The sequence below is a fragment of the Elaeis guineensis genome, chromosome 14 (assembly GCF_000442705.2).
Source record: "Elaeis guineensis isolate ETL-2024a chromosome 14, EG11, whole genome shotgun sequence".
Classification (NCBI taxonomy): Eukaryota; Viridiplantae; Streptophyta; class Magnoliopsida; order Arecales; family Arecaceae; genus Elaeis; species Elaeis guineensis.
Genome location: NC_026006.2, coordinates 38479421 through 38490415, shown reverse-complemented (window position 1 = coordinate 38490415; position 10995 = coordinate 38479421).

Here is a 10995-nt window from a genome sequence, read left to right as displayed (position 1 = left end):
TCTGGCCTCTGTGGATCATCCACACGAAGCTCCCGATCTGATCGACTCCTCATGAGTGCTAGCTCATTGTAGAGCCCTTTCGATGGCTGATGCTGATCGAACTCCTTCGATCGATGTCTGTCGATTTTTTGGATGCTCTAGATTATTAGCAAACATGCTTGAGAGGTAGATGATGCTCTCTCTTGAATTTGGTGGGCTCACAACACTCGTAGCTCACTTTCTCACTTTTCGAACCCCAGGCTGAAACCCTAGGGTGCTCACAAAAGACCCTGCGCCCACTCTCTTTCTTTCTTTTCTCTCGAAATGTTTTGAACTTTTCAAAAATATGCAGAAACCTTTCTCACGCCCACTTTTCTTTTTTAGATCAGATTATGCACATGCCCCACCTTTCTCCTCTTTTTAAAACAACACAAGACGTGTCTTATCCGCGTGAGAGGATAAAGATAAGTGGTTGCACATTTGAATTCAAATCAAATTTGAATTCAAATGCAAACCAACTCATCCCTATCCACTTTGGGTGTGAGAAGAGAAGGGGCGTGGCTGCTTTGTGTGTAGAAAGATTTCATGAGAAACTCTTTCTCGTGTATGATAAGTGGCGCACAAGATGGATAAGCATGAAGGCGCAAGGGATAAGTTATCCATTCAAATTCAAACACCCTTTGAATTTGAATGGCTAATAAATCAACTTTATCCAAAAATTGGCGCACAAGAGTGGGCGTGAGATGCCTTCTGCATGAGAGAAAATTTATGAGAAGTTGCTTCTCGTGAATTCAAATGGGTGCAGAAGAAGTGAGGTGGCGCAGGGAGTTTGGGTCAAGGAGGTTTCTCATTTTTAAACCAATCTAATTGAACCAACTTAATTAAAATAAGTTAGGCCCAATTAGACTAATTTAAACCCAACTTAATTAGGCTTAATTAGGCTCAATAAAATCTTAATCAAATCAGAAATTGACTAAGCCCAATCCCTGATCAAATTAGAGACCAAACCACTTCGACGATTAGGTCAACACTTAACCTAATCGGGTCAAACCCAACTGAATCCAATTCAATTGGACTTGATCCAAAAATAATTACTCAATCAAATTGAGTTAATTAGCGATCAAATTACTAATTAAATCTCTCATAAATACTGAATCTAAATCTGATGGGCAATCAGGTATCAAAGTCCATCGATATGAAACCTTGATCGAAGAGTCCCAAACCAGTGGGACTCTTGACCCCGTTACCCAAAATGTGTGAAACTCATGATCAGAGAATCCTGATTCTCGATCATAGAGTTTTAGATATGTAGGACTCATAGTCCACAAACCTTAGGACTCTTCATCAGCTATCAGATCAGATAGGAACCTCTAATGTGTGTGACCTCGCAGGTTCGAACCTAAGCCGGTAGCACAGAAACTAATTTCTGTACTAATCGAAGTGACCATCTAGCAATGGTACCCGACATTCGGATAGATTGAATAGTTATAATCGCAACACTCAGAACCTATGTGAATATGGTTACTGTATAATTCATCCCTTTTGACCCCTGTGTATAGGATGACTCAGGGTTAAACTGTCAACCTTGATTAGATCATCCGAGTCGTGCTCAACTTAATCAGTCCTGTGACTCCTCACTAGGACTACCCTGGTCAAGATTTTATTAAATTGAAACATGACTGTACACAGCTCCTGAACTGGAGTGGTCAATCTCATCTTGACACACATACCGACAAGTCAAGTACTTGACTACACCCAGCAGCCTTCCGTCACTGAATTAGAAATTCACGTAGTCCAGTGCCTAAGTGCGTGAGTTGCTTGCAAGTCACTGTGGTGGTCTCAGATCGGAGAGATTAATATCCCATCGGAGCAAATCTTGACAGCAGAAATAGCTCCAGAGTCGGTCACGTTCAGTGCAGATGTACCCTTACATCTCACCTGTATACCATACCAGTGTCTCCACACTCCTTGGTTAAGAGAAAAACCAACCTATATGGCACACAATGACCTATGCTTGATAAATATTGTTGTCCTTGGTAACAACGTATCATTTGGTCGCGAACAGGTTTAAGGACTAAATGACAAATCCTCCTTTATCGAGTCTAAATAGTCCTAAGGACTTCACCACAACATAGGAGTTCATTAAAAGATGAAACAATTTATGATGAAAAATATCAAAATAATTTTTATTTATTTATAATTCATATACTAAGACAAAAGGAGCACAACCGTCAACAGGCTGACGATTGGCTTTGGGACACTATTCCCAACACCTAGGCCATCAGGTGCATGCCCCCTTCTAGGATGGGAACCCCATAGAAATCTTTAGAAGTGTTACTTGAGCTTCATCACACAAGTCTTAGGCATATGGTATTTGAGAGAAGATAGACGGGCATAAAGTTAAGAACTGATCTCACCTGGGTGACTGTACCGATCGTGGAAAGAGCTCGGACCTGCTAGCCCTCTAGCAGCTCCCGAATCTTCTACTCCACTCTTAAGCACTCTATCCTCCTTAGCCTCTACCTTGAGATAGAAATCCCTAGGTACTGTTGTTGGGTTGTGCTAGGTATCATGTATATAGATTTTTCAAAATAATTTTGAAATACGCAACGAAAGTTAGAATAAAATTATTTTTAATCAATGCATGCATAGATCTAATCTTACACCTACGAATCTATTTCATATGATGAAAAATGAGAAAAGCATGCATCTAATTTCATAAATAAAATTAAATTGGTGATTAGATCACCTATCTGAACTGCTAACATCTCTCTTCAAATTTGGATCTGAGGATGTCTGCAGATTTCATTGAAAGTCGCACACGCGTCCGACCTCTATGGATATCCATATAGGCTGAAGTAGATCGAAAGCACTGAAAATCATGAAAGTGCTAGCTCTTTTTCATATCTTTGCTTCACTGGTTTGGATCGATCTTCTTCTTCAATCATCATAGAAGAGGATTTGAGGAACTACGTGCGGACTGTCGTCGCATAGCACTGACGGAATGCATAGAGGCAGTAGGAGAACTCCTTTTTCTCTCCTTTTTTGATCACTCTCTCTTTGATTTCTCTCCCTCTACGTGGCTGACCAAGGTTTGGGTGTGTGGAATAAGGATGTAGGAAGAGGAGGGGGCGGCACTCAGATGGATCAATCAGATTGTCAGCTTCTCCACATCCAAGAAGTCCCTTTTATAGATGGTTGCCAAGAGAGAAAGGATAGAGTTCTATTGAATTTGAACTTATCTGATAAGAGCTCAATTTCAAACTTGAACTAATCCAACCCCATCTGATGAGGAGATAGAGATTATCAGGAGGGGGTGCCAACTCATGAACTTGCGCCCCTCTCCTATTTTTTCTCCAAGATGCGATGCAAAAGAAGGGGATGCATGCCCCTCTTTTCTACCATGAGAGAGGAGAGAGAGTCTTAGTAAACCTGAGACTCTTGCATATTTATCTAATTTGACTCAATTTGTGCTCACTTTGAACCTGATTTGAGCTCGATTCATTCCAGACTCGGTCCTAATCTAATTAGGACTCAAATATAAAATCCAAATACCTAATTAGACTCAACTAAGTCAAGTCCAAATAAATTAAATCTGATTTAATTATTTTAGGACTTGACCTTCAACTTGATCTCGTCAAATTGGATTGTAATAATTGCAATTAGGTTCTCTTTGCTAACTATTAGCTGATCCAACATTTGTAACTTTTATAAATTGATGTAAATCATCAATCATATTGATAATTTGATCATGATCCAACCATTTGAAGGGAAGCGTGGTGGTTTTGTGCATGCATTTTTAAAATTTTACAATGGAGCATATATAGATTAAATAATTTAATCTACAATATATATATAGATCAAATCTAAAATTATCATACAGGATCTATGACATGAACAAATATGCATGTATGTAAATTTAAAATCTAAAATTCAGCAAATAAAGATCACATCTATATCAAATCAGATCATATCTAAATTATATTTAGATTATATCTAAATATGAATTGAGTTTAAAACTCCATATCTGAGTGCAGATACCAAATCATCACATCCAAAATTCATGGTAGTTGGTTTCTCATGATGCTTGACAGCCGTACACATGTCCAGCCTCTACAGGTATCCAAATGAAGCCCTTGTGCTGATTGATAACTTCGGGAGTGCTAGCTTGCGAAGACACCATGCTTTGACTAATCTAAGAGGAACATGAAGAAGATGAAGAACAAGAAGATCTTCTCTTTTTCTTCTTAGATCCACGTATCAAATCTCTACGATAGAAATCAAGAGAAGAATCCTTTCTTCTCAATTCTTTGATGCACAAGAGAGAACCTTTCTCTCTTCCTTTTACATCTTTAAGAATAACCTTTCTTCTCTAATTTTTTATGATGAAAATCAAATCTAATCTAATTTTTCATACTAAAAATCACATAAAATTTTAAGTTCTAGAAGAACCCAAAAGAAAGACCCAAGAGAAGAACCGTTCTTCTCTCTTTTTCTCCCTTTTTCTTTTTGATCTAGAGCCCTAGGAAGCCCCAACACCCAATCAGATTTTTTTGATATTTTTTCTCTAAATTTTTATATTAAAAATTAGATTCAATCTAATTTTTATCTTAAAAAAAAAATATAGAAGAAGAACTTCTTCTTCTCTAAGGCTGCGCACAAGAAAGAAGACTCTTCTTCTTCCTTATCTTTCTCTCGTTGGGAAGAATTTTTCTTCTCTAATTTTCTGTTGTAATACCAGCAAGAGAAGTCCTCTTTGATGTCTAAGAACTAGTAGTAAAAGCCTTACAAAATCTCTTTAAAAGGGGTTGGGATGGAAGTCTAGACGCATGGGATATGGGGCATCCAAGAGTTGGACGTCCCTCCTTTCTTTTTGGTGACCAAAAGAGGAGGAAACGCCCACTTTTTTCATGGAAGAGAGGGGAGGACGTGGGACCTTATGTGGGCCATGAATACTGATGGTGAAAGGGAGTGGAGGCGTGGAGGATCACTTAAATAGATGGGGTTTAGTTGATTTAGTCCTATTCCAAATAGAGCTCATGAATCTTGATCAAACTTTAACTAATTCTTGGACTCAATCCTAACTAACTTAGAAATTAGTTATAATAAATTAATTAATTAGATTCTAGCCCAATTATGAAACTAGTTAGGCTCTGATCTAATTAAAGAATTAGTTAGATTAAAATCTCATTGATCCAGAGATTGTTTCTTCTCATCTTAATGGATATCAAAAAAGCATTTGATAATAGAGCTTGATCCAATCAAACCTATTATCCAATAGGATTTAATCCAATCAAAGTATATATAAAACTAATTGAATCTTATTTAACTCAAAATTTGATTTGCATCCCTAAGATCAATTGGAACAAGCCCTGTTATCCAATAGAGCTGTATCCAATCAATCCAAAGTAAACCTAACTGAATCTAAATTCAATTAGATTTGATCCAATCTCTATTGCTCAATCAAATTGAGTCAATTAATAATCATATTGTTAATTAATTATTTTTTTAATTTATCAATATTAATAAATAATTTATTGTAACTTTGTATAGGATTAATCATCAATCAAATTGATAATTAAACCCTTCAATGATTCATAATCATCGATCAGCCATTTGATCAGATGGTACTTTTATGTGTGTGACCCCATAAGTTTGAATCTAAGCCAGTAGCACAAGAATAATTTCTATACTAATCGATGTTACCATCTAGTAATAATTTTCAACGTCCAGATAGGTCGAATGTATGCCCAGCAACACTCTAGAACCCATGTGGATATAGTTATCGTATAATTCATCCCTTTGATACTCGATGCTCAAAGATGACTTTGGATTAACTGTCAACTCAGGATGAGTGGTCCATATTATATCTCAACCTCAAAAATTTCGTGACTTCTCACTAGGACTAATTTGGCCAAAGTTTTGCTAAATTGAAACACAGTGATGCATATTTTCAATTTTACTTGGAGCAATCAATCCCTTCTTGACTCACACTCAGACTTCATAAGTACTTGATTGTACTAAAAAATTTTTCATCATCGAATTAAAAATTCAGATAGTCCGACATCAAAGTACAGTGAGTTGCTTGCAAGTCACCAAGACAGCTTCACGTCAGAGAGACACATATATCCCATTAGAGCAATCCTTGATAGTATAGTATTCTGGAAGTGATCATGCTCAGTGAAATATACTCCTACATCTCATCCATATTCCATATCCGTGTCACCACATGCCTTGATTAAGAGGACAACCAACTAATATAGCACACAATGATCTACACTCGATGAAATAATCATCTTTGTAATAATTGTATCATTTGGTCACGAACAGGATTTAAGAACCATATGATAAATCTTTTTTTATTATTTTGGAAGTAGTTCTAAGGACTTCATCATAACATATGAGTTCTATTTAGGAAGATGTAATCCTTATGATGAATCTTATCAGATAATATTTATCATTTTATAATTTATATACATACATGGAGCACAATTATCTACAACCTTGATGATTGACTTTAAGACACATTTTCCAACACCATTTGATCTGATCAAATCTCTTTATATATGACCCCATAGATTTTGTTCTATCTGATAGTGAGAGATATCATGATCTCTATCATAGTATCATCAAAATACCTTTCAACGGGTTGGAACATTTTCAACTCTCATCCATCAAGAATCATCGATCCAGAATAATCCCAATGAGCTCTCACAATTTACTAGTGATACCTAGCAGTATGTGGTGGCAATCCAGTAGAATAGAATAATTAAAACTCCTAGATGTGGTTATCATGTGATTCCTCTATCGTGAGTCCCGACAAGATGGAGGTTATGAAAACTCATCAAATCTTAATATTAGTCATATAAAAAATTTGATTAGCATGAGTCCAAATCATGATACTAATAAAAACTCCTTTCTATCAATCACCTTGTTGTGGCCACAGACTTAAGAACTCAGTTTCTCAAATTTTATAGGACTACTCTTTATCTACTAAGATTGATAGATCCCATCTAAGTATGCACCCTACTCCTATAATGAGCTTGCTATAGCCAACATACATTATAAAGATCTAAATGACTAGAAAACTATGTTTATGTACAATCAAACTACAGCAACCCCACTGTGAGTAACTGAGACACTGCAGGTCAAAGAACCATTCACACCATTACAGCATCGAGAGGATCATTAATGAGTGAATAGACATCTATGTGATCTCTCATTTGATCATGCTCAATACCGATGTTCTCTAACAACTACCTACACTCTCACTTAGTATCTCTATACTATAGACTAGAGACTTACTTATTTCGAAGGAAGCGATCCATGCACCGATCTAACCGGATCAATCACCATCCCCATGATAATAATCCATCGATCGAGAGCATTTTAGAAATTAATCATACATGTCTTTAAGTTTCAACTCTTGAGAATATGTATCTTTAAATTATTACTTTTAAGATAATTTTTGGACACATATAACAAGAATGGATAGAAAAAGACTATTTTATTAATGAATCAATAGTTAAGTATAAATATATATCCTAGAATTATTACAATATGTCTGTCATATTGACTTCTAGAGCATACATCTAATAATCTTCTACTTGACCTAAAGTCAATTAGCCACTAACCTAAATCCTATCTTCTCAAGGTGGACTTCAGTCTTCTGCTGGCTTAACTATTTCATCAGTAGATCTACCACATTATCTGTGAAGTTTGCTTTTCATATCTCGACGTATTTCATCTTGAGATAGTTGTGTATGATCTAAAACCACCGCTTGATATGCTTGAACTTCTGATGAGATCTGAGCTCCTTAGCTAGTGCTATGGTACCATTGTTGTCGTAGTATAGAGTGATGGCATCTAATGTCATTACGCCAAGTTTCATGATAAATTTTTTATACCAGAAGATTTTTTTTGCAGCATCCGATGTAATGACATACTTAGCTTCTATCGTCAAATCTACAATGATGGATTGTTTGAAACTTTTTTAGCTAGTAATACCATCATTGTATATAAATACACATCCTGATATAGACCTTCTATCATCAGGATCAGACATAAAGTCTGAATCAGTATATCCTTCAACCTGTAACTCCAATCCTCCTCTAAAGATCAAGAATAAAGTTTTAATTCTTCTTAAGTACTTAAAGATATTCTTCACAGTTATTCAGTGCTCTTCGTTTGGATTCAACTGATACTTGCTCTTGATGCTTACAGCAAGGATAATATTAGGTCGAGTATATAACATGGTATATATGAGGCTCCCTATAACTGAAGCATAAGAGATCTTGCTCATTTACTCAATCTCTTCAGTTGTGCTTGGATGCATCTTCTTGGAGAGAGTGATACTATGCCTAAGGGGTAATAGTCTCCTTTTAGAGTTTTTCATACCGAACCTCTTCAGCACTTCCTTTATATATATTTTTTATGAAAGGCCGAGCATCCTTTTAGATCTATCTCTATAGACTTTTATTCCTAGAATATATGATGCTTCCTCTAGATCTTTCATAGAGAATTTCTTGGACAACCATCTTTTGATCGAGCTTAGCATAAGAACATCATTCTTAATAAGGAGGATGTCATCCACATACAGTATGAGGAATGTGATAGTGCTCCTATTGACCTTCTTGTAAACACAAAACTCCTCCTCATTCTTGATGAAATCAAATATTTTGATTGCATCATTGAAATGAGTGTTCCAACTTCGAGAAGCTTGCTTTAATTTGTATATGAATTTCTGCAGCTTGCGGACTTTGTCATCTCTATCACTGAAAGTGAAACTCTTAGGCTACTCCATATAGATATCTTCCTCAAGATATCCATTTAAGAATGTAGTTTTTACGTCCATCTATTAGATTTTATAATCGTAAAAAGCAACCATGGCAAGCAGTATGTGGATGGATTTAAGCATAGCCACAGGTGAAAAGATACCTTGATAGTCAATGCCCTTGCGCTGACTATAATCTTTCACCATGAGTCTAGCTTTATAGGTCTCCATTTTGTCATTTGCACTTATTTTTCTTTTGTAGGTCTATTTACATTCTATGGATACTATACTCTCTGGTGGATCCACTAAGATCCATATTTAGTTTGAATGTATTGAGTTAATTTCTAATTTCATAGCATTCAACCATTTCTTGAAGTCAATGTCAGACATCGCCTCGTCATAGGTTTTAGGATCATTTCTATGATCCTTATCTCCTACGAGGAACATTTTTTGTATATCTTCTATAAGCATACCCAAGTATCTATTAGAAGAATGGGAGATCCTACTTGATCTATGAGGTGGAGGAAGAACTACGACTACTGACTCAGTGTTTATGGGTTCGTCAGGTTCTATAGCTCATTGCTGTTCAAAGACTTTCTCTTCAAGCTCAATCAACCTTCCATTGCCACCATTCTGGATAAACTATTTTTCGAAGAACGTGATATGCCGACTCACAATTATATTGTGATCATATAGAAAGTAAGAGTAGTATCCTATTGATTCCTTAGGATACCCTATAAAGTGAGCTTTCGTACATCTAGCCTGTAACTTATCAGCCATTTGTCTTTTGACATAGGCTAGATATCCCTAATGAAGAAAAAATGGATAGTTCTATGTATGCAATTTAAAAATTTTTAAGCAAAATATAATAGATTAAATAATTTAATCTAAATTATATGCAAGAGATCTAATCTAAACTACCATTCTAAGATCTATAACATAATTAAATATGCAATTAAAATCTAAAATGAATGGCAACTTGCATCAATCCCTAGATCAGATCTAACTATTAGATCTTGATCTGATGAGTTCAGAAATCATTACCTTTGCACAGGTTGACGAACACTACTATTGATCACATGGATCTGAGGTCTTACTCGATGCCGTATAACCGCACAGGATGTCTGGCCTCTATAAAAAGTTTATACGAAGCTTTCGGACCAATCAACCTTCATGGGAGTGCTAGCTTGCATAGAAGACTTCAGAACTGCTGACCTGATTCTCCTTCTTCAATCAACTCGGACCCTTCCGATGTCGAAGATGGAATAATAGAGGATGTATGTGGTAAAAAAAAATCAGAGAAAATACTTTTTCTCTAATTTAATTTTTCTCTCCCAAAAACCCTAAAGGCAAGGGCTAGAATTCTCACCCTAGAGGAGACGGTCTCCTCTAAAATCACACACCAAGGAAGGCAGAAACCCACCCCAGACCTCATGCCCCAAACCTATGTTCCACACCCCTTTTTCTCTGGTATCTCTCAATGAAAATCCCAACAAAAATCAGGGCACAAAAGAAAACCTTTTTATTCTAGCCGAATATGTGGAGGTAGGATAGGAATAGGACTTGTTTGAGTTCGAATTCAAAACTCTTTTGAATTCAAACTTTAGCAAATATTATTCACATCCTTTCCCATCTAAATAAAGGTCGAATAAAAGGCCTGGGGCATGGAAGAATCATTGGGAACACTCTCCTTTTGTCACACAAAAAGAGTCCTTCACAAGGTGCCTGATGGGTGGTTTGAATAGGATATGGATTAGGGTTTTGAATTCAAACCCTTTTGAATTCAAATTAAAACCAACTCTTTCTTATCCATGGTGGGTGACAATGAGGGGCCCTTTCTGGAGTTTCTCTCATGCACAAACTTATTTTGTACGATGAGAAGTGGCATGGAGAAGAGATGTGGCACAAGGGAGGAAGTCCAACAAATTTGGACTCTAGGGTTTTGGTTATTTGCTTCTTAATTAGGTTTCATCCAAACCCAATTAGTCTAGATCCAAATTAAGATGAGTTAATCTAATCTAATTAGGTACCTAAACTCCTAATCTAATTAGAAATAGATTGAACCTAAGTCCTGATCAAATCAGGGCTAATTCTTCCTTAGCAATTAGGTCATCCCATAACTTAATTGGATTCGATTTAATTGAATCCAATTCAATTAGACTTGATCTAAACTTTAATGCTCAATCAAATTGAGCTAATCAGTAATCTAATTACTAATTATTCCTCCAATAATTCACTAACCC